At 38.5% G+C, this 19,954-nt stretch overlaps 1 long non-coding RNA gene across 1 annotated transcript in view; it reads right to left on the bottom strand.

Moving 5' to 3' along the window:
• The window catches only part of LOC136847361 (uncharacterized), a 64,671-nt gene extending 45,630 nt beyond the window's left edge, over positions 1-19,041 (bottom strand). Inside the window, exon 1 of the long non-coding RNA XR_010855713.1 lies at positions 18,781-19,041. This is a non-coding gene — a long non-coding RNA (uncharacterized lncRNA). The remainder of the gene's footprint in view (positions 1-18,780) is intronic.
• Positions 19,042-19,954: the final 913 nt, after the last annotated feature.

The following is a 19,954-nucleotide window of genomic DNA, read 5'->3' on the forward strand; positions in this document are numbered from 1 at the left end:
AATTTCACTAATAGCTACGGTCACTGCTGGGTATTTTAGTTAACCCTTTGGGAAGCTTGAATTATACTGTATATTAATACAATAAGCTCATGGAAGAGAAGTTGGATACGAAAGGGCAGATTAAGCAGCGGTATGGACGAAGATCACTTCTTACTCGTACTGTTTATCTAGTGATTATGTGAGAGAGAGAGAGAGAGAGAGAGAGAGAGAGAGAGAGAGAGAGAGAGAGAGAGAGAGAGAGAGAGAGAGACGTACCGTTTATCTGGTGATTACGAGAGAGAGAGAGAGAGAGAGAGAGAGAGAGTTTATCTGAGTGATTAGAGAGAGAGAGAGAGAGAGAGAGAGAGAGAGAGAGAGAGAGACGTACCGTTTATCTGGTGATTAGAGAGAGAGAGAGAGAGAGAGAGAGAGAGAGAGAGAGACCGTTTATCTGGTGATTAGAGAGAGAGAGAGAGAGAGAGAGAGAGAGAAAGGTAGAAAGGCCAGGGATCGTCCTCGAGAAAAGCGATAGACCTATCTCTCTCCTGAAGAAGGCCCAGAAAAGGAAAAAACAGAAGCAGACTTCATAAATGAAGCAACGTAACAGGAGAGTGAGGGCAGCGATTATAATTTCACGTCATATGAAAAATTAGCCGAGAACTTTTTCAGTGAGGGACAGAAAGGTAATTAGAATGGGCAACTTGAATGCAACACGAATGTGGAGCAATCTCCACGGGGACGTTTTGAAGGGCGTTTGATTTGGGAAACATTAAAACCCTTATGTTCGTTAGGTGATGATGAAGAAAATTGTTCGGAAAATTGTTCGGCAAATTTTATGTCGTTACAGGGTCAGTAGAAAGTAATATACATCCAAGAATTCACTGTGGGAAGTGAATTAAGGTATAAATCATAATTCGGTTTGACAACATACTCCAATTAGGACCCGTTAGAACTGAGAATAACAGATGCTTCAGTTGGTACTATTCGGAGGAAAAGGGAAGAGTACAATTTAAGGAGACGAATGACGAATGAACCCCAACAAGCAAAGAAGGGCAAGGTCTAAGGAGTATACCTATACTCTCTAGACCTTGAGCAAGGGGAAGAGATTAAGACGTTCAGATGCTCACGGATTGTCTCTTACTAAAACGGAAGGAAAACGAAAAGGTGATAGAAGAAACGTTCCTGAAAATGAAGTTAGAATTTTTGTCATGTAATTAGAGGAAATTACTAAAGGACCCGCTTGGAAGCAAAGGTGTAAAAGAGAAAATATTAAAGCATCTGCTATGCGGGGAAATGCAAACAGAAATTTCGCATAACGAAAGATTAGTTCTCACGAGCAATGAGTAGCTACACTAACGGATATGAAGAAATGACTCTTACAATAAAAAGAAGAATGGTGTTGAATTGAATGCACAATTTAGGCCAAAGGCCAAGCAGTGGGCCCTATGAGGTCATTCAGCACTGAAACGGAAATTTACAGTAAAAAGGTTTGAAAGGTGTAACAGGAGGAAAACCTCAAAGCAGTTGCATTATGAATCAACTGTACAGTAAAGGGAACGAAAGGGGTTGCAGCTAGGGGCCGAAGGCACGCTGCAAAGACCCTTAAGTAATGCCTACAGTGCACCGCATGAGGTGCACAGACGGCACTATCCCCCTACGGGAAATAATGGTGATGACAGAAGACAATGGTCTTGCTCTTATGTCATAATCATTTTGCAAATCCATAGGATAATAATGCTAAATGACTGGTAGAACTGTTTACTGCGAGAATCAGTGAGTGAACAAAGAAATTTAGGCTAAAAAGCCAAGCACTGGAGCACTTTCATCCATCCAGCGCTGATGACAGTGAAGAGAGGGAGCTGGAGTGGCTGGAGAGCAAATCCAGAAAATAAATGAGACAAAGTACAAGATTTCAAATGTGAAACTGGGAAAAGCCCAGAACTGCAGTAAGAGGTAATAGTTGCGAGGCTGGACACCAAGATGGAAGAAAGGATGCTGCCTCTTGAAACGAATAAGATTTACTAGAGTTTAATGTTGAGGATGTGGGGCAGCGAGTCAAAAATACTGAACAGAAATTCACTATATATCATTTTTGCGGTACGTGCTGAAGGAGAATTTCTGCAAGGTGATGTATAAATCTAAGAAACAAGTTAAAAATGCGACTTAGTTTCTCCGGCGCAATCGAGTTTTCTGTACAGCGTATAATGCTGTATAAAACTCTCAGCCATGGGCCATGAAAATCTCGGAAGCGGCCCATGAAACTTTCAGCCACGGCCCGGTGGTGGCATGTGTTGTTGGCACCTATAGCGGTGCCAGACGCACCATTATGGCTAACTTTAATCTTAAATAAAATAAAAACTACTGAGGCTAGAAGGCTGCAATTTGGTATACTTGATGATTGGAGGGTGGATGATCAACATACCACTTTGCAGCCCTCTCGGCACAATAGTTTTCTTTTACAGAAAACTAAGAAACGTGAAGAATGACAGGGGTTTGCCACTTCTAAACACACTAAAGACTCACACATGCTTCGGAGAAGTATAACAGAATAAGACAGGAGATACAGGAAAAAAGTAGTGTGATAGTAGGACAAACAAACGGTTGTAAGTTTCCCTTCCGAAATAACACTGAGACGTTTTACAGTTAAGAGAAAGTCTGTGTTGCATATTGATAACATAACAGTCTTTAATATATGGAAGGTCAAAGAGTAACTGGTTAAGAATGATCAGCTTTTCTACAAGGGCAGAGTCCATAAGAGGCTATTCCGAAATCAGTGACAAGTTGGATATCAAAGGCTCTAATACAATTGAACCTTATACTTCTGGGCCTAGTTTCCGCACTCCCCTTTTTCGTTTTCTGTAAAAAAACACTGTTGAGATGACTTTGTCTGTCCGTCACTTTTTCAGTTCACACTTTTTATGTCCGCCCTCATATCTTAAAAACCATCGAGGATAGAGGGCTGCAAACTGGTATGCTGATCATCCACCCTCCAATCATCAAACACCAACTTGTAGCCCTCTAGCCTCAGAGGTTTTTATTTTATTTAAGGTTAAAGTTAGCCATGATCGTGCGTCTCGCAACGCAACAGCACAGGCTACCACGGCCGGCTGAGAGTTTCATACAGAATTATACGCTGTACAGAAAACTCGATTGCGCCGAAACTTCGGCGCATTTTTTACCTATCTTAGAGAAACAGCTAAAGACATGAGCACATGTTACTAAAATCCGAGAAGGGGGTAAAAAAGGAGAGATGGATTGGTGCGGAAATAGAATGCGATGTAATACTGACTCACGGTGCTAATAATACTAAGCATTCTCTGTTTATGACCTTGACACAGAATCTGTTGGAATCTAAAGCCTATTGTTTCCAGTTCTTGTACATTACCCAAAGTAATTTCTGAAGTATTAAGAAGAGAGCAACAACCTTACGGCTAAGCTGAAGTGAATTTACGGATTAACTGCAGGATCACTCATATAAAAATCCTGTGATTCAGCTAAACCAGTGGTTCTCAACTTGGGGGGTGCGTCAGCAATTTCCAGGGGAGGAGCGAGCCCTAGAGAAAAAATAAAACAAATTCTCTGATTGTGTTCGTTATTCTCTTAATAAGAGTGAGGAACTAGTATTCAGAAGTTTATGAAAAAATGCAAAAGTATCACCTTATAACGTTAGTTTCCTATAGGCTGCTACTCTATAGTTAGACTCGTTGGGCTTTCCACGTTCTGTAATTACTTACCTCCCTCCCTATCCCTCGAAACCCCTCCTCTTTCTCTTTTTTTTTATTTTCTTCTAAATCTAAGAAGGAATTCCCCTCATACATGCGAGAGGGCGTGGAAGGAAGGACCAACTCTTTGGGGGTAATAAAAGGTTAAGACCCACTGAACTAAACGGGGGTTTTGCAGAAGTGGTTCTACATGTACGGAGAATGGGAGAAAATGGATAACAGCAGGATCATTTACGATTGACGTTTTGAACGCAAGATGAACATTTGATTGGAATTATTAAAATAGCAGTTGAATATCCATCATATTCATAACATTTGGGTAACGCTTCCGCAATGACAGTGAGTAGCACAGCTTCACTTACTACCGGAAAGGTTGTGTCGCGCCGTGAGAGAAAGGTTTCTCGTTCTTTTCAACGTAAAGGATGAATATGACACTGGCCACCTATTTGTTGCCCCGTAAAACCGCCCCCTAATAAGGAAAATGTTTCGAGTAATAATTTCATTTCCAGCAATGAAATGTGGCTGTTTATAAAATAAAAGTTTCCTCCTTAAGAATGGATAAGAGAGCAACCCTCCAAAAACTGTTTCCGCCCTGTAAATCCAACCCTTCAGAAGGAAACCACTTCAAGAACAAGGTTTCTTTGAATATGAATATAAATAACGAACGTATGCAACACACGAAAACTCCCGAGTACATAAATTTCTTAAATTTACGTACGTGCGTGTATGTGTATGTGTGTGTGTCTGTGCGCGAGGAGTCGCACCTCGAGTGTTTGCCTTCCCCTCCAGCCGCCAGGGGGAGAATGTAACTGCCTGACAGTAGGTGTCACGCGGTTGTTAACGTCGATATAAAACAAGGTTTCTATATCACTATTTGCGAGAGTGACTCGACCGAAATCCTCTTTCTTTTGAATCAAAATCCGAGTTCCCTAAACGTAACGGAATGCCTGTTATCATCTACTGTACTCAGTCCTCGCCCGGTGTTAAACAAGGAGAGTTAAACACGGAGGAAAATGGTGTAATACTTTTCGTCTGTTTTTCTTATCTTCGCGGATCCGACACACTTCCCCGACCGGCGGGAACAGTGTCACTCAGTTCTAACCGGAAAGTTTTATTAAACAAACTGCTGGTGGCGGCGAGACTGTCAAGCCCATTGAACAAAAACATGCCTTAAAATCACAATGAAACAACCAACCAACTAGTTCAGAGAGAGAGAGAGAGAGAGAGAGGGTATTGCATGTAGATTGCTTCCAACTTCTAGGGCTGAGGGATATTATATACATATATATATATATATATATATATATATATATATATATATATATATATATATATATATATATACACACATATATATATAAAATATATAACATTAAATATATTATATATATACATATACTGTATATATATATATATATATATATATATATATAATATATATATATATATCGGTTATATATATATGACATTTCCTTATATATATATATATTATATATAAGTACAATTTGTGAACGAAATCCAGTAAATCTAAACTCGGTTTGCGACTGCTGACATTTCCTTGCTATATTATTCATCGTCGACCCCTATTACTACCTCGCACTAGCTTCCTCGCTAGCTCTCTCTCTCTCTCTCTCTCTCTCCCCGTGGTTAACTGATTTCCACGAGCCGAAGGAGCTTACACTAAGTTCATAAACAACTGTTATATTAAAATTAAGATGCCAGTACTATAAAGAGCTTATTAAACCCGGGTCCAATGTGAACAATTTCTGGTCATCAATGTTGCCACCATGGTCGTAGTATACAGGCCGCACTCAACCACTCAGAAAATCACTACCGGATGACCTGATATTTATATAAAATGTCAGGTCATCCGGTAGTGATTTTCTGAGTGGTTGAGTGTGGCCTATATACTACGACCGCGGTGGCAACATGATCTCTTTGATATTGAAGACGTCTTTGCAGATTTATGGTGGTGAAGCCAACAAAGCTAAGTTTGAAGGATTCACAATATATACCCCAATCTACGTATACTCTGTACACCATGTGGAGTAGCCATTCCTTCTCCATGGGTAGAACCAAGGCCACGAGAAAGAGAAGGTCTGCTCGCTTCCCCCCAGATCCCCATGTAGGCGGAGCTTTGTCTACCTCCTTATTGCGTCAGCAGGGGAATTGCCGTAAAGAGCAGCGGGTACCTCTAAGATACGTCATGGCCTACATACAGTAGGTAGCCCAGGTGGGAGGCGACTCCACCCGATTGGGTAGACCCTCGTCTCTCTCTCTCGGCCTTGGGTAGAACCGTGCCACTTCAATAGGCTAATAAAGGATGACACCTAGTAAGAGTGGCTTCAGATTTTCAGTGCCACACTTTCGCGTGGATCACAAGACGTTAGACGGAATTTCTAAACCCTTGCTTGAAAAACGCGACTGCGTCACGAGCTTTTTATTTATTTATTTTTTTTTTGACGTTCGATAACCGACTGACTTGGTAAAGACTAATAAAAAATTTTCCCTAGATTTATAATCCTACACCTGAGTGACCAGAAACATTTCCTACGGGAAGGGGATTTTGGTGCCTTTTTGGGGAGACAGGGAAGGGTGGGGGTGGGGAAGGAGAAACTTAATGTATCGAATGGTTTCTTTATATATAAAAATAGTATATTACGATGACCTTTTACCTTAACAGAACAGATCAATGACTTTCCAACAAATTTTTCCCAAAGTGTGCGCAAAAATATGATTAAATTTCCAGTAAAAACATATGTACACATACGTGAGCATATAGGAAAAACAAACCTGGAGCCTCTCTCTAAGCCGGAATATATATATATATATATATATATATATATATATATATATATATATATATATATATATATATATATATATATATATATATATATATATATATATATACATACATTATACATATTATATATGTGTATATATATGTATATAGATTATACATAATAATTATAGATACATATATATCTAATTTTATATATATATATATATTTATATATTACATATATATTATATATTATACTGTATATAAAACTATATATATATTATATATATGTGTATATATATATGTATATATATTATACATAATAATTATAGATACATATATATCTAATTTTATATATATATATATTTATATATTACATATATATTATATATATACTGTATATAAAACTATATATATATATATATATATATATATATATATATATATATATATATATATATATATAAACAGGTCATGTAGCTGTAAGCCTCTTAGTTGCTACCGCGGGGGCTCCCAGGAGAAGGCAGCACGTATATCACAACAGTTTATTTTGCCGACGGCGTTTCGCAATATCTCACTGCCTCATCAAGCCTGCGATTTACAAAACAACTTAGAATCTTGTATATAAAAAGCGTACAAAAACGTAACATAAAAACTTAAACATCACTACAAAGACGGACATAACCTACCTAAACTGAGTAAAAAAAAGAAAGAAAATAAAACATCTAAAAAAAGGGAGGAGGGTCAGTAAAAGTTGAAGAGCAGACCAAAATATAAACAAACGAGTAATTACACCACGAATAGCTGCGAGGAGGCTGTCTGAGTGTTTAACGAGGGATGGTATAGTTATTATTATGATAGACTCTGACGTATAGTAAGTCCTCCTCTTCTTGCGTGGATGATATGATTTTAAAATCTGCATAATTAATGTTAGTCTTGCGGTGCAACGCGTGATTATATATATATACATATGTATATAAAATCTATATATACATGTATATATATATATATATATTATATACATAAATATATATATATATATATATATATATATATATATATATATATATATATATATATATATGTATATAAATATATATATATTATATATTTATATATACATATACATAATATATATATATATATATATATGAGAGAGAGAGAGAGAGAGAGAGAGAGAGAGAGAGAGAGAGAGAGAGAGAGAGAGAGAGAGAGAGCGCAGAGGCAAATATTTGGATTTTTCAGGCTATCAAAATCTTCAGCCAATATTTACCCCTCGTGTATATTCAATGTTATATTAACAAAGCCTACACAAAAGACTTTCTCTATTCGACTCAACATAAGAAATTCGAGTCCAAGCTACTGGATTAGCAAGACTCGTTGAGGAAAGAACAAGAGAGAGAGAGAGAGAGAGAGAGAGAGAGAGAGAGAGAGAGAGAGAGAGAGAGAGAGAGAGAGAGAAAAGTATACCTAAGTTTAACCAGACCACTGAGGAGCTGATTAACAGCTCTCCTAGGGCTGGCCCGAAGGATGAGACTTATTTTACGTGGCTAAGAACCAATTGGTTACCTAGCAACGGGACCTACAGCTTATTGTGGAATCCGAACCACATTATATCGAGAAATTAATTTCTATCATCAGAAATACATTCCTCTAAATCTTCATTGGCCGGCCGGAGACTCGAACTCGGGCTTAGCAGAGTGCTACCGAGAACTCTACCGACTCGTCCAACGAGGAACTAGAGAGAGAGAGATGATTTTATTAATTCACTGGCATAAATGATCCTTACAACAACAGTGATCCTCAAAGTGATTAAAGAAAGAAAGGATTTGGTCTCATGAATGGTTTCACCACAATGGGTTGAAGACTGCCTTTGACGACGGCCTCCCGTTATTAATTATATCAGGACAATTAACATTTGGAAGGAGCACCAATCACTTACTCGACTTATCTATTTTCTCTTGCCGTTCTCTAGCTGCTGAGAGCCCCCTACAGTTGACTGATAACCACGTACAATAAAAACTCAACACACACAAACTCCGTTTTTCGGAAAGCGGTTCCACATTGTTCCGCCCTCGCCTAAAAACCAACAACGGAACTTTCCATAGAGAGGCAAGCATGGTACGCCAAACAATGAGGGATCCAGAGAGACAGAGTCAAGACTGGAAAAGACTACAGAGAGAGAGAGAGAGAGAGAGAGAGAGAGAGAGAGAGAGAGAGAGAGAGAGAGAGATTACATATAAGGTCATTTGATTTACTTACTTTTGTGTGTGTGTGTGTGTGTGAAATTCATTCAAAAAAGGATAAAAATAAAGGAGACATTGCATTTTAGGAACAAAAGCCAACAAACGTCCAGCGAGGCCCTGACTAAAGCAAGATCGAGAAGAGGAAAATAAAAGAGAGAGGAAGGGGGCTGTTGTGGGTAGGTGGGGGTGGGATGATGGAAGGATCATTGGGAGGGGAGAGGAGGGGGAGGGGGAAGCCAGTTTGCGGCTGTCACATGGTGTGTACCAGGGAATCGGGCAAGCCCAACAACTTCGAGTACCTGTCTAGCAGTCCAGAGCTCTGACACCCAAGAGCTCTTGAAGCCGTGCCTTGACAACCCACACACACACACACACACTGACACAGACACACACACATACACACTCACACATATACCCCACACAGACCGAAAATGGAACTTGGGACTCTCCCTCACTCCGTTTCTCGTTTTCTTTAAATATCCTGCCAAAGATTTTCCTCCTTCTCTGGGTAGAAAGAACCCTAAATTCGCTGGAGGTGATCTTTTCCGCTGCCGAGTGATAGTCTGAGAAAAGCGAACGACGAATTCAGGAAACACAGATTCTTTCGCCTGCACACCCTCCAGAAGCTAATGTTGTTCCAGCTCAGTGGTTAATTGGCCAGATTACGGACATGGGCTGGAAGGCAGGAGAGAAGGGGAACGTAAAAAGTTTTTGGGGAGTAAAAAAGGTCGTAGGAGGATCTGGGATACCACTTCATCTTTCTCTTTCTCTGCTCTCTCTCTCTCTCTCTCAACAAACTCGCTTCGAGAGATGTCCACTTTATATCCTGAAATTCGAGTTGGCTTTTTAACTTTGACACTGCAAATTTTGCATGACACTTCCTTTACATGACATCTATCTACTCTCCTAATCTACTGTACATACTGCCTATAAAGCATTCCTTCAAGGTAATACAGTAGTAACAGTATATGAAACATAAATATAAATTTTTTTCAACATTAAGCCGTTTTCCCTGGCAATGGATGGCTTGAGAAAAACAACAGAACAGTCACTGCTACATTCACAATTTCTGTATCATAGATGAACCACATGTGCAGAAAACTTCCACTCTCACACTTGCCAAACATCAGGGGCCTCAATAATACCTCTTCTACATCTCCAAAACTTTCTGTCTTCCACTCCTCTCTTCTAACACTTCCAAAGTATACACTTTTCACAAACCCATCAGCCTTCATTCCCTCCACGTGATCAAACCATCTCAAAGTACTGACCCATCCTTTCACTTACATGAACCTTTCTACCATTCTATCCACTTCATCAATTTTCACCCTTTCAATTCTTTTGTATGTCGCATACACTATCATTATTATCATTGTTGCCAACCAAGCTGAAACCTAGTGGGGAAAACAGACAGCTACAGGTTCACGTACTCCAAAGTGGAAAGTAGACCACTACAGAAAAGAAAATTGCTGGGGTAAAGAATTATCTAAGAAAGAGATATACAGTGAGATAAATGACAGAGAAAACTACAGGTAAAATAAATAAGGCATCTAATAAAGAAATTATGGAATGAGACTCATGTCCACCTGACCAACAAAACAGCATTTGCACCAATAGGATTAGGAATATGGTCACAATAGGAATAAAACGTTTAGAAAACTGTATGTTATTGAACCTCAATGAGAGAAAGGCAAGACTGTTAGAAATACTGCTTATCTACTACTACGTGCTTGATGGTAGAGTCTGGTTAGATCTGAATGCAAAGGGTGATTAGAATTTTGAATGAGTAGAATTTGGAATGATTAGAATTCTGAATGATTAGAATTTTGAATTATTAGAATTTTGAAATATCTTACACAGCTAATTGAACGACAATGCCAAAGATTAACATCAAGATCATAGATAAAAAATGCGCCGAAGTTTCTTCGGCGCAATCGAGTTTTCTGTACAGCGTAAAATCAAGACTACCAAAAATAGATCTATCTTTCGGGGGTCTCGGTATAATGGTGTATGAGCCGCGGCCCATGAAACTTTAACCACAGCCCGGTGGTGGCATGTCTTATATTGTTGCCAGAAGCACGATTATGGCTAACTTTAACCTTAAACAGAATAAAACTACGGAGGCTTGAGGTCTGCAATTTGGTATGACTGATGATTGGAGGGTGGCTGATCAACATACTAATTTGCAGCCCTCCAGCCTCAGTAGTTTTTAAGATCTGAGGGCGGACAGAAAAAGTGCAGACAGAAAAAAGTGCGGACGGACAGACAACAGTTTTCTTTTACAGAAAACTAAAAAGTATAACAGCACTCAAGGTTTTTATCCAACATTTTTTTATGTGAGTCGAGTCAGCTGTTGATGACAAGAGAAGGGAAAAATTTTCAAAATATGAAATAAGTAAAGGAATTTTAAAATTTTCCTCCGTATTGACAGATCTCCAAAAACCGTGAGATTCTCAATATACTGATCACTTGTACAACTGAAGAAGAGATATATGGATATTTCTCTAAAGTGACACTCCAATTAAGAATGTCACTTAGAATTTTAAATGAGTTGCATGTAGGTTAAGAAACATTCAATATAAAATTACCTGGATTGGGGATAGAATGTCCTGGGCCTGCTGATAATTATATTGAGTTTTGTTAGGTTTTAATTTTACACCTCATAATTTGCACAAGGCGTTAATTTTAGCTTAATCTCTATTACTGACTCTGTCATTGACAAGTCAATACTCAAGAGATCGGTTCGATGCAGAGAGAGCTCCATCATGCGAAAAAGCTAAACTTCTTCTCAAGGTCAAACGGACGATCATATGTATATAACTTGAGCATTAATGGGCCCAGAACCATACCCTTTGGAACACTAGAGATTACAGTAATACTGTCCTGTACAATGGTTCACCAACTCCTACCTGTCGTAAGTTTGACAACAAAAGCCTCATGATTAACATGGTCAAAAGCCGCATTGAAGTCAAGAACAATCATATGAACTTCATGGCCAGGATCTGGGATTTCTGTAAAACATTGGCAATTGAAAGAAGAACATTACAAGAGCCCAAGCCCTGTAAAATCTGAACTACGAACAACGGAACACATGATTACCTTCAGCATAGGCATCAAAATGTTCTGCCAACAGACGGTCAAAGTTTTATATAAGTGGCAATTATAGAAATTGGGTGCACCAGGAGGGCTAGAGCTACCCCAATTGCAATACTTAACGGAGAAATATTACCAATTCATCACGTGCTAAAAGAAACCCTTCTAGCTAATAATTTACAGAAAAAAACAAGACTTTGAAGCTAAATTAATCAAGTTTCTATTAAAAAAAAACACAAACGGAAAACACCTTTTGAACCTAAGCCTCCATAATCATTAAGAGCCAGTAAAAGGTTCCTGGATTTCACATTACTGAAAGGCTAAACTGACAGGAAACTCGGAATGAGGCATTTAGTTTTTCACTGCTCTGTTTACTGCCATACACTTCAGCCTCTCTCTCTCTCTCTCTCTCTCTCTCTCTCTCTCTCTCTCTCTCTCTCTCTCTCTCTCTCTCTCTATATATATATATATATATATATATATATATATATATATATATATATATGTATATTCTCTCTCTCTCTCTCTCTCTATTATAGTTTGTGTGGTTAGTAGTATTTCACTATTTCTTCCTTGATGTGGGACTTTTTAGAACATAAATCCACTCAATATCTATTTTTCTCATGAGAGAGAGAGAGAGAGAGAGAGAGAGAGAGAGAGAGAGAGAGAGAGAGAGAGAGAGAGAGAGAGAGAGAGAGAGAGAGAGAAACATCCTTGGTGATTTAAGAGAAAACGACGATCCTTTCTTTCTGTACATTCACAACATGTACACGACCCCTAAGTATTTTTTCTTACCCCACAACCACGAAAAAGAGAAAAATAAAATCACCCCTGCCTCCATACAAAGCTGGAGTCGTCACTTAACGTTCTCTCAAGGTCCCTCCGTACACTGATAATCACCACACCACTAGCAATGTCTACTGAAGGGCCTCCTACGAGCACTCGAAGTCTATACGAAACAACTCGACGAGACATCGAAGACAAGGACCGGAGGAAGTACTTCAGGAATGGGGGAAAAAAGTGGGCCCACACGACTCACCTTGCGGGATCTGAACAGTTTCGATGAATTCGGAATTAATGTAATTACATAATTTTTTTATTAATTTTTCCCTGGGTGGAATATTACGTATATTGAAAATACACACAGCCACTACACTACAAAGGCAAATTTAACTTCGTATTGTTTAACATTTCTAACTTGAAAATCAAGAAACCACTTGAGAGAGAGAGAGAGAGAGAGAGAGAGAGAGAGAGAGAGAGAGAGAGAGAGAGAGAGAGAGAGAGAGAGAGAGTGCAATTAATCAGAACATCAACTTCCAACCTTTAGTTTTCAATTTAACAACTTCATCCTAGTAGCTGATAATATTTGGCCATGAGCATATTTCTATCATTAGACACATCGTGACATGGTTATTTGTTTTATTTACAAAATTGTCATATTGCATTAATTTCCTTGTATGTTCATTTATATATGCACAGAATTCCTTAGTGTATATTTAAACCAACTTATTATTAATATTATTATTCATCATCAAAACGTATCTCACGAACACTTCGATCCCGATCTTCGAGAGTGATAGACAGAATTTGGGAAGCGGAGAAACTAAACAAGAACAGCGGGTAGGAGAGAGAGAGAGAGAGAGAGAGACGGCGGTGGGCAAGTAGCGGAACAGAAGACAGAAACAAGTGACAGGTGGACAGACGGCTAAAGCCCTACAGGACTCAAAAGTCAAACGAGAAAAAAAAAAGCAAGAATGAAAGAAAGAGAGAGGGGAGAGAAAGAAAGAAAGGAGGGAAGCAAGGCGACTGTTGACACAATAAACATCGCCGTTGCGAGTCTGCGGGAAACACGCGAGAGAAAAAAATGTTCCCTGGGAGCGAAACAGTGTCACTTCACCGGCAACACTGTTGTCAGTCGGAGTGAGTCGGGATTTCGATTGTGTTTTCGTTATGTAGGAGAGAGGGACCGGCCTTTCCGTCTACATGTTACACTGAGGCCACATCACCGTAGGTCAACGTCGGCAGAAATAAATATATAGGCCTAATTAACAGTTATTTGTACATCAACCGCTGCAAATGTAATATATTGCTCTATGTGAGAGGTGAGCAGGTTCAAGTTACTTTATTAAAGAATGAACACGGTTTGTTTTTCTCTGAGAAAGAGAGAGAGAGAATTTTCAGCGAATGTTTTACCTTTACATAGTAGCAATCTTGTAATTCTTATAAATAAAAACAGACTTAACATATACTTAAGCAGTAAAAGTAAGTATACCTTAGTTTTACCAGACCACTGAGCTGATTAACAGCTCTCCAACAATGAGGCTATTGTTTTCAGCAGACTTTTAAATACTATCAACTTCACGGTATAAAACGTGATTAAGCAAAAAAATAAAAAAAAGGATGTCTCAACAACCGCATCTGTTTTAACAAGCAAGCACGAAATTTTCAGCATTACTAAACATTAAATATATATAAGAGTCACTCTGGATGCCTCCCCAAGACCGCTGCACTCATAAACTAGGCCTGTATGGGCGCTATGAAGCCTGATTCCACTTCTACTCTGGTAATTGGGATGACCATCCAGGCTAAGACCTCGACAACATCAAGAATGGAAGGTGATGCAGTGATCGCATGTGGTCAATTTCACTGCAGGATGGCCCCACTATTCACATGAGGCAGACTGTGCACAGGTCAATGTAGCACTGAGCAAACCATGAGCCAGGCTACTAGGACAGGTCACTGCTACACACGGGTTTACGGCCATTCCAGCAAATGATAGCGCAAATGTCCTGGGACTGGCCACAACAGGTGACTGGGAAAGACCACAGCAGCGCACCAGTGAAAGTGTATGAGAAGACTCACACGTAGGAAAATGGTCTTGTGTAATCCCTTGCACTGAAGTACCCATCTCACCTGCGATCATAAGCCCCTGCAAACTTTCACTAGTACAGTATTTGCGTCATGCCAAACAGAGGGGTGATGGCCATAAGAAAACTTCATAGACTCCTTGCTAAGGGCTGCTTTCTGAGCCTTATTCTAATGCTTCCTGTGGTCCTGAGAGTATTAAGAAGAAGAATGTGTGGAGGAGGACGACGAGGAAGAGGATGACAACGAAGAAGAAGACGACAAAGCATGGGGGTACTTCTTCCATCTCCATTAAGCTTAGATCGTTTTCCACCCAGCCTTGCCCACATCCATGGACAAGGTGGGCACTCCCACAGGAAGAGCAGCAGGAGTTGGATATAGCAACTACAGCAACATCAGTGGATTCAATATTTGGACTACCAATATGGAAACCTGGTTTTCAAATATGTTTTCCGTCCTAAAAATAAAACAAATACGAAAGTTCAGGATTCAATACCCACAAGCAAGCATAAATATGAAAACACTAGACAGACCACTCTGGACTAACTGTAGATATATCTAACTTGAACAATAAATGGCTATGACACTGCAGTCTTCAACTGGACACGGCTGTGTATCTAAAAAAACTGCCCACTAAAATTTTCTGATGAAAGACAAAAGTGGGTTAAAACTCAATGTAAAGCACAGAAAATGTTAAGCATTGCTACATCCACATTGAACTGCCTTGTGACCTAACTCGTAATTTGTGACAAAAGCAGTTCAGACCTCACATCCTAACCTAATTTTATTCCACTCTAACCTAGACCCAATTTACCAAGGACTGTTGTATTTCAATCTTTCAAACCTTTCTGTTACTATAAATACCTTTGCCAAGAACACACGAATAACAGGCTTCATAGCCATCTCTACTAAAGGCATGTTCTGTATAAACATTCACAAATCTGCAAAACGAATCCCTATTTCATTTTGATTTCACAAACTAAGATTTACCTACTTCAACAACTATGTTTTTATCTTTTCAGAACAATAAAACATTATATTGTTTTTGTTGTTTTTCCAATTTACATGACAGGACTGCTGTGTTCAGGGAAGTTTTATCTCTGGCATTAAAGGCATCTGAAGAAACTAAAAGCTGCTTTACTCTTGATATTTCAACTTTTTCTTAGAAAAGCTATAGAGGTACTGGAATACCACAAATGAAAAATACAGTATGTGATATCTAAAATTATGAATAATTTCAAACTCTGAGACAAAGATTTTTTCACAAGGTGAAAGAATAACAAAATACTGTATAGATCACGATATGGATGGACCATTCTTTTACAAAATACCTTACCCATTTTTGGGGTATGAGCCACAAATACTAACTACATTATCCATTTACGACCTTGCTTATTGTCAACAAGAATCTTGAATGCCTTATGGAAAAACAATGTAATTGTTATTACTCATCAACCTGCATTACTTCATTTAATCTTGGTGAGAAATTACATTTACCTATATGTATAGCCTAATGGCCTGCATACCAACAACAAATATATCAATGACTCCTCTAATTGTAGGTTTGATCTTTGGTCAGTGTCCTCTTCAACTAGGATAAAAAGTTCTCTACTGTAGGCAATGGTGAAAGACTTACAGATAGAATGGAAATGTCAACTATTCTGCATCTGTGGTACATATATAAATAATGTAACAAAACCTTCATCAGTTTTTGACTTTTTGATGAGGAAACAATAGATATCATAGGCCACTTTGGCTGTAAAAGGATATTAATCATAACAAACATTTACCCTTGAATATAAATGCCTACTTCAGACACATTTTCATGGTGACGCTTAACCATGTGCATATCGTGTTGTAATGACAACAGTTTTATGTCAGAACCAGATACTAAAGATAACTAATATGATAAAATATTTTCCTGACAGCTAATCTTGTGTTTTATAGAATTTTGTCCGTTGTTGGTGGTGCAACCAACTCCTTTTTGTGTTCCTCTTATCCTTACATTTAGCAGTTATGAAGCACCCAAATAGGAAACCATAGTATTTTGGTAAAGAACAAAAATGGTAAATGAAAAACAATGTTGGGGAAGTACGCTGAAAAATAAACGATCCATGTGTAATAAGTAACTACAGTATAAGGAATATCAAAAATAAAAAATATGTAAATGCCGTACTGGTAATTACAGAAATACATACTAACCTAATCTATGCTGCTGGGTCCTGCTTGAGTAGGGGGCTCTGACCCTCTGACTAACCTTTGAAACCTTTAAAGTGTGGCAGTGCCATTTTCAAGTTGCATCCTAACCTAACCTAAGATCTAGGTTGATCTCTCAGCAAATCAGACTTACAGGATGGAAGGCAAAGATAGCAAGAATGGTCCAGGGGCTGCTGAAAGCATTTCAAATGACAACCATAGGATCTAGAACCCAGTGAATTTCCTATATATAAAAACGTGTGGCAAACAGGTTGATCATTGAAGTTCCAAAACCTTGAAAAACCTTTTCCAGTGTAAGAAAGTAAGGACCAATCTGTCCTGGAGGTTAAGCTTATCTACTAAAGCATTCTTATGTCCATAGCCAACAGTTCCTGTGGCATCTGGGCAAATGCAGAGCTGGTTAGCGGTGGGATTATGAGAGAAGTCTTCATGTTAGTATATCTATCTTAAAATTTACCATTTGTTCCTATGTGAATATAAACTTTAAGCTTATATGCTATATCTACGGAGATTCAGTCTTCTTTCAAGATTAGGACTAGTACTGGTATCCCACCTCAAAATGTCAGCTTCTTTGTCACAATAGTGAGCTGGGGAAGGATGACTCCTGTAACCTGTACATCCTGGAATGTGTGATGTCAAGGATGACATGGCCACGTGAGCGTGGCTTGTAACCTTACTCAAGGAAAAAAAGGAAGAATTAGGTATCCAGTCTATGAAGAAAAGAGCGGCTTGAGAGGTGGGATAATACCACAAAACCATAGATAGCCTATCTGTGCCTTAACCTGAACATCCCTGAAGGTTTTCTCTCATAAGTTTGGCTCTAATTAGTAAAAAACATGGTATTTGGGCGAAAATTGATTCTGAAAAGAAGTATTTATTGACTAGTAAGCAATTTGTGAAAAAGGGGTTATGACAGTTTTGCAGTAATTTTGATGAATTTGACAATAATTATGTTGGAAATGCTTGATTAGCCTATTACACATTTCTAATTCCAAAAAATGTAAAACTAAGTATTAGCTCCACGTTGGATATTACCTAGGAAACTGACTTTTTCTATAGTATTTTTGTTGATTATTGAAAATTTGCCTTTAATTTTTGTCAGTCGACTGTAATTAACCTGTAATTAACCTCAGAACTGATTATATTTTTGCTATCATGCATGTGCAGTGTTATAGTGGAACTTTTGGTAAAAAGTGGAGTTTCCTTTACCAAGGGGGTCTGGGGGCGGAGCCCCATCTAAGTAACACAGCCTACTAGGTTAGGTTAGGCAGGGTACATTAGGTTAGTATGGTTCCTTTTATAATAGATTTTCTTAGCTAATCCCCTCTTGAACACGTAGGACCCGGACCCCTGACTTTGGTAAGAAAAGGTAGGATTAGGATCTGTACTTCACTAAATGATTTATAATTCCCTAGGTCAAGTTAGGTGTGGGTTTTCTAACCCTGGGTCGGGCAAGACATGCATCATAAGTTAGGTTAGACTTGGGGTAGATCAGGCTGGATGTGTATCTGTACTCCACTGGTTTTTAAATTTTCCCATGCAAATCCCAAATTCCTTTTGTAGTCCCTACATTTTGTTCCACTTAAAGAGGCATTGTAATGTACACCACCCATTTCTAAACAAAGTTATGTCCAGTTCACCCAATTTGCATAAAAATTAACAGTAAAAAATACAGGGCTACTTAATTTTGTACTTGATTAGCCTATAGACGTGAGAGTAACCTTTATCCAAACTAACATCACGCTTAGAAAATGAAATTGGTGCTGGGAGTAGCCCAAGTTTAGGCTACCTCAAACTAGGCTATCTGGGTACACTACAGTCTAATTTACATAACTTGCAAATGTAAGAAAATTGTCTAGGAAACGCCACTTACCTCTAACAAGGATGGCTTAGGCTGTCTACACTTTGTAACTCCGTGTCATCCGCCATGGATAAATTAGCCTAAAGGCCTAAGCTAAGGTTCTCCTCCAGCATGAGAAAGCATTGTAACTGATGAAGAATTTCACTGTTACCTTTAACGTACCCACGTATCATCGAAAGGATGAGCGTAAAAAACAAACAAAAGACTGTAAATTTCTCTAATTATCCCGGTACATTTCTGAAAATGACGTCACTCACATTGTTTACATACTATGTTCCAATACTTTTCATTCACAAATTATTATATATAATTACTATTTTTATGCGACCATCTCCTTTAAAATTTAACATCGATTCTTATTAATACCTTATAATTTTAGCTTAAGGAAATTAGACAATTGGTGCCAAAAAATATTACTTGATCCATTACGAACGCGACCAGGCTCAGCAGAGGGCAAACAAAAACAATGGAACGCTATCACACTTGAGCTCCTAGTGTCAAGTGTGCATAGATATTGTTTTTCAGTTTCTGTTGTGACGATAATTCTTTCAGCTGTGTACTGAAGTATCTGAAGTTGAAGATGGTAAGTGGATATTGTTAGATTTCGTTCACAGATGACTGATAAGGCTGTGAACCTTTCATGACTAGCCTATAGATGTCCAGTAACTTTCATAGACCTAGCATAGGCCGAGTTAGTACTTAGGACGTTTCTTATAGTTTTCTCTGAATTAGACCATGAACACTAATTAAACTTGAGTAATCTGAAGGTAGTGCAAATTACGCGTCGTGTACACTATGTCTGGATCAAAATCCACACTATAACAATCGTGGTGTAGCCAAATTATGACTAACCCGGGAACATGTTTTCTTTGCCATATGTAGATGGGGGTAGGCTAGTGTCCTGCTATTGTTAGACCATACATTTTTTTGGGCAGAATTGTGCTTCTTCTTTTTTTCGAAGCGATCACTGACACTTTGCCAGTCGTTTTATTTACCGTTTTATGTGATGTATAACGAGTGTTTCATGCTATTTCACGAACTGCTTCGAGGAGGCATTTTACTTTTTCTTTGGAAACCATGCTATTATTACTAAGCTCTCGAAATTTCGAAACGGCATTTAATTTCAGTTTATTTTTACGTGTGGAATAACGGTTTGAACAGTGTGTCCCCGAAAAGTTTCATCCTG

This window comes from Macrobrachium rosenbergii, chromosome 16, assembly GCF_040412425.1.
Source record: "Macrobrachium rosenbergii isolate ZJJX-2024 chromosome 16, ASM4041242v1, whole genome shotgun sequence".
In the NCBI taxonomy this organism is placed as follows: Eukaryota; Metazoa; Arthropoda; class Malacostraca; order Decapoda; family Palaemonidae; genus Macrobrachium; species Macrobrachium rosenbergii.